Genomic DNA, 6,349 nt, shown 5'->3' with positions numbered 1-6,349 from the left:
ACACACACACAGACAAACACACACACACACACACACACATACACAAGTTATGTTACCAGACTGTGGGGTGTGGCAGGTAGCTGTGTGTGCTGTAGTTAATTGCACAATGAGAAACTGCTCTCTAATTTATTTCTAGCCTGTCCATACAAGAGTGATCATGAAAACCCATTCATTTCACAGAACACAATTTTCATATTTAATGAGCATGACTCCAATACAATTACAGTAATTAGTCAAATCTCACTCACGGCCAATGGAGCTCGCCACCATTATTAGTGGATCTTATTAATGATGTTGCACATGTGGTGCTCATAGGGTAATTGAGGGCATGTGTGGGTATGGGAACAGGGGTACTGGCAAATGGAAAGGAGAAGTAGTGTCAGTCTGTTTTCTGTCTATACCTTATGGTAAATGGGGGTCTGGTTGATTTTAACTTTGAGATATTTAAACATGGTGGCGAGCAGTGCTATTAAATGGCTTAACTAGAATTCTACATAAACTAAATTTCATGACTGAGTTTGGTTTGTTGGACCATCAGTTGACCTGAAAGTTAGTATTTTAAAAGTTGCTTTAAATAATTGCATATCAGTTCCCAGCCTCCCTGCTGTCTACCGGATCCAGGAGGATCACAACAACAAAAAAAGACAGAAGGGAGAGGCTGGGAAAAGAAGCCCATTTTCTGTGAGTAATGACACTGCAGTGTCTGACATTTTGTAGGTTTGTAGAGTTTCTCTTTACAGGCTGACCCTTGTTAAACCTATAGAGCTTTGTTGTATCTTCAAGCAGAGTATGCAGGAGCAATTGCCACATCTTCCCCTAATATGAAAGAACATTTTTTCTTTGTGACGATATGAGCAGCTTTGATAAGAAGATTTTATAATGTGGACTTAAATCTGTGATATTATATTTTGAAATCTGATTGATTTACACTTTGCGAACATCTTTCAGAAAGGTGGAACCATAACAAAAGGCAACATATTGAATACACACCATGGTGAACGCTATGTCTTATGTAGTTTCATGTGCTTTAAACCAGTCAGTGTCAGCGTTGATGTTTATAAGGAAGCAACAATTTTAATCAGAGAAATGTGACTCAATGGCCTCTTATCCAATTAAGGGCAGTGTCACCGCTGAGTTAATGAGTGTGACGCCGTAACAGAAAAACCTCTATTAACACAACATAATTAGCGGAACATGGTGGAATGAGACCGCAGCAATGACAGCGCTTTGGTCTTTTTATAATTAAACATGGGGAAAAGACAACAATTAAGCCAGATCTTAAAACCCCAGTCTCATTCAAGCCAGAGAGGACATGCATTGTTTTTGGGAAAGCTCTTGAGACAAAGCTGCTGTTGTGTGAAGTTTGAATTACAGTTCAAAGACAAGAGCTGAAAGTGAGGGAGGTCATGACAACAATGTGACAGATTCATGGAGGCCTGAGACTCAAACACAGCTAACGTGCTGTAGTAGGTGCCTTGTTTGGTATAGCGAACTGAATGACATCTATTGTTAATTTCACAACAGTATTTCTGCCTTTGGTCCCCCGGAGAAAACATGATGGCTTGGATCTGATGATTTAACTTGGAACACATTTTCAGCAAAGATTAGTGTTCCATATGGCGCCTTATTGCTGCCACCCTGACAAAAACAAAAACTGCATCTATATTTGTTTGAACACAAAATGTTCTAATATGAAATACATATTGGTATGTTGAGGTGAGAATCAAATTGTGTTGATCCTCTTGGTTTATGAGCAAACACCTGAAAAAACTCATGTTGAGTTTAGTACTAATTAGCCAATGTTAGCATGCTAACTCATTAAATCAATTTTTAAAATGGTAAATACAGTAAACCCATTGTACCTGCTCAGCACCAAACAACAGACTGACACAATTTGGGAGTAGCTGGTGAATATAGTGGAACATTTAGCAGCTAAAGAGAGAGATAGAGAGTGGAATATTAAACTCACCAAGTAGCCCGACACACGAGTACAAATGATTGTTAATGTTGCTAACACATTCGCCATATCAGCTATATGATCTGTCATTGTTCCCACAGCTTGTTGCGCTGCCCCCAAGAGGCCAAAAACAAAATCAATTATTACAGGTTTAAATAATATTGTAAAAAAAGGAAGTCAACATTGACTTTACATTGAGTGATTGATCAGTTTACCTGAACGAGTTTTATTTTTTTGTGAAAATCAGTTCTCCTACCACGGCCTTGCTCAGGAATTAGCGCTAACAGAGACGGGCTGTTGGGATGCATCTCAGTCTGAACCTACCAATTATTGTTGCCGCAGCATACTGGAGGGCAGGTCTTAGTAGTGATGTGCTAATGTGACATTAATTGCTTTTACTTTTTCACTCAATTAAGAGGCTGCTATCTGTTTCAGAAGCCTGGCCAGATGGTTTATTGGCTCTGCTCTGGCAGCGGTGTTGCTAATGGACTGGAGCGCAGAGCTGTAAAATAACGGCAGCAACAGGCAACCACGAGAAATACCCATAATTGAACGGCAGCTGTGGAGGTACAGAGCACCTGTCAGGTTGTGAGAAGCAAGACAATTGATATCGTCTTTCACTCAAATATTGACCTGACAAAAGTCAAGAAAAAGAATTTGGAAGGGGCAAGAAATGAAACCTTTGACCTCAAATAGCCTACATCAAGTCTGTTTGTTTAGAGTATTTTTAAGCTTTTGTTGAAGAGTGACAAGTCTGCATTCACAATATTGGCAGCCATTGACTATATGCTGAAAATAAGGCAGCCGCATTGAGCAGTAAAGCCAAGAGCAGGGTCAAATGCTAAATAAGAAGAAACTGGCACTGGAGACACCCAGGGGAATCCTCTTCCTCTGTGTCCTTATTCTCCTTCTTCTCCGTCCCACTCTCTCATCCACCACCACTCCACCTCTCCCCTACCTCGATGCCAAACCTCCATGACCTAGGCCAAGATCAATAGCACAGTTTAAAGAGGATGGACTGCGTAAACAGAGACGATGGATCCTGCCGATGAGGATGCCTTGACCACTGATGGCCTCTGACTGGTGCGGTAGCATTTGATCAAGTCTAACATTCATGGCTGTCAATACATCTGGCAACAGAGAGGTTTGGACCCTGTCAGCGGGACATCAGGATTGTGAAATGTATAGGGGTTGGGTCCAAAGATGAGTGGTCATTGAAGGATTAATAGGGCCATTAGGGATCTGGTGTTGCAGGCAGGTATTGGCAAATGGGCATCCAATAACGGCATCGCGTGAGTGTCCAGTGTGCAGATTCACCTTGTCCAATTCAAAGTGACTGAGGCACACATGCGTCTGGTCAAAATGCTTCTTAATATTAAGAAGTGCATTAATCTCAACCGGTGCAACAATTTATTGGATTAATCGATTAGCTGATCGACAGAAAATGAATCAATACATATTTTGTCATTCATCAATTAAAATTGCTTCTCCATTGTCAGGATTTGCTGCTTTTCTATATTTGATATTATTTTAAATGGAATATCTTTGGGTTGTTGACAAAACAAGACATTTGAAGACGTCACTTGGGCTTTCGGACACTGCAGTAGGCATTTTTTACTATTTGTCTCTACATTTTATTGCAGAAATGCACAAAAAGAACTGAATAAAGACACAGTTAATAATAGCAAATCCATTTCAAAGATGCAGACTAAAGGTTTTAATGGGTGTATAAATTAATATCAGGTAAATGGAACTCTTCTTCATCACTCTTTGATTACAAATGTTTTCATGTACAGACATTATAAGAAATCAGTCTGTAATAAAGTTCATTGAGGAGACTGAATTAGCTGTTTACATTTTCCACAATAATATGGTTGGAATTCCTTCAAAAAAAACCTGGATGGCATTGCTTTTGTGATTTATTACAAATAAACGATTTCACTGCATCTTTGAAGACTTTCCATAACCATACCTCAGGCATCAGCTTTTTGCATACAATATGACTGTGCCGCTGTGTTAATGGGCCATGTGTATGAGTGTAATATAGTGACAGCAAATCCGTCAGACGCATAATAAAAATGTTATGATCGAGATCAAATACAATACAGTTATATATTACATTACTCCTGTGATGTAAACATAATCCTTCAAATCTCAGATCTTTCATATATTTGTGTTTGTTGTATAGTTCAGTGTTTTCAAAGTTTCCAACAAGCCCCATACATGGAGGCTGCAAGGTGCAAATGTCAGATGAGTAAAGAGGTCTACATGGTGCAGTGTATTTTCACGGTTGCATTTTTAAAATCTTCTTTCACAAGACTTGTCCATTGCGTTGTTTAGAAAGCTTGTGAAACATAAACACAAAAAATAAATATGATTTAAATACATTGTGGTTGTTTTTTTTGCTAAAATAAGAGTCTGTGAACTTTAAAGAATACTCCGTAGCACTCTTATAACATTGTTGGAATTATGATGGATAGTTTATATAAAAAAGTATCAAAGTAATGCTGCAGAAACAGAGATATCCTTTTATTTTATTTCTCACAGTATTCTTCCTTGTCAAACCTATAGTGGGTTTGCTCTATGGTTCGGACAGTGTGGAGGCAGTGCCAATCATCGGGGTAATTTTTGGCTCCATAAAGGCTTCACGCACACCTACATTACCCGCAATGGTCTGGTAAGCTTACGCCCCTAAATTTCTTTCTTTTTTAAAGATTTTAAAGATATTTTCTTTGAAATTTCTGTTCGACACTTGGGGCCGGGGGAGACAGTATTTCAAATTTGGACTGCAGTAACCACTTTAAACACTAGCTGTCAGTATTACACATTGGACCTTAAACTAGTATTCAACGCTAAGTGTCCCTGACTTAAGTGACATCACTTGAGGCAATTCAAAAATTGTAAAAAAACAACAACTTTGTTTTGCAAAATTGGTGGAGCTCCTCTTTTGAGTTGCTGGCTATAATACCCTGCATATGAAAGAATGCGCTGAATCTAATAGAAGCTACATACAAAAAAAAAAAATGCTGACCCAATACATTGATTGAATAGGTGAAATCATGGTGCAATCCATTCCTGCAGCATAACTATGAGCAAGATTTACTGCATATGTTTTTTGAATGTGAAAACCAACCTATTTTACACTTTTGTATAGATCACGTGAGCAGATATCATCTTGCCATCTAAGTAAATATTTCTTCAGCGAAAACAAAAACATTACTCATCTACATTTACACAGCATGCATATCAAACCTTACATTGTGTAAATGCAGAATGTGTTAGTCATAATTTTGCTTATCTCACATGTGTGACAGTTCAAACTTTAGTATATAAACCAACCCATTACTGCCTCTGTAAGTTATATGCAACAACACAGTCTGTTGAACCTGGAGCCAGCCAGTTGCTCATATTAATCAAAGAGCCCACTTTCCTTTTTGACACAAAGCAAATAGTCATAAATGCTCTTATCTGTCTTTCTAATAGTGTTGATGTCACAATCAGATTCATGGTAGCATAAACTATTACATTTCATCTTTATCATATCGAACAATCACTTCTTTCTCATGAGCATCGTTTATAACCGCCAGACAGCTTGTTGCGTAATGAAATTCAAAGTAGTATGTTGGCTTAAAAGATATCACACTCTGTTTACTTATATCTACATATATTTATGTGGATTTTGTTTTTCCACAACAGGCAAACAGGCATGATGAATGAACTGCTGCGGTCCCACTGGGACATGTGGCTCCCTGCAGAACTGATCTGTGGTCAGGCAACTTCCAGCTTCACTGTAAAAGCTGGAGTGGAGACTCTTTATCATGTCAACATGTTGTACTGACCAATATTCAATCTTTTGATCACAGTAATGTGTGGAGAATATTTTGCAAAGGCATTGGTTTTATTCACAATTTACTGAAAGAAAATTATATGAATTGTCTTTTAACATTAACAGCCAAAACTTCCAAAACATATTTCACCAATATTTCAGTCAACAGGGAATTTAAACAATATAGTCAAATGTCAGTAAACAATTGATTGTTCATCAATCAGGTACGTTTTTATTCTGTGAAAGACGGTGCAGCATTCTTCACAATCAAATGTGAGAAAAAAAATGTCGACCTCTGCTTTGTATACTCCCCTTTAATTTGGAGCACTTTGATTAATCAATTAATATTCCTTTCTCAAGGTCTTTTTGTAAACCTCATCATTAATAAAAGCAGACATTCAATTAGCAGCCAAATCTTGATTGCCAATTTTGTCATAACAGTATCCATTTCTGTGCTTTTTTTGTGGTTCGTTATAGTTGGGAGTATGGCGTGGGTAGGAAGAATTAACTAATTTCATTAATCTAATTGTCATCACTTTCAACCATCCCACTAATAAGTACAAATT

The sequence above is a fragment of the Etheostoma spectabile genome, chromosome 18 (genome assembly GCF_008692095.1).
Source record: "Etheostoma spectabile isolate EspeVRDwgs_2016 chromosome 18, UIUC_Espe_1.0, whole genome shotgun sequence".
Lineage (NCBI taxonomy): Eukaryota > Metazoa > Chordata > Actinopteri > Perciformes > Percidae > Etheostoma > Etheostoma spectabile.
The sequence above is the reverse complement of the archived record's forward strand: the minus strand, read 5'-3'. Positions refer to the sequence as shown.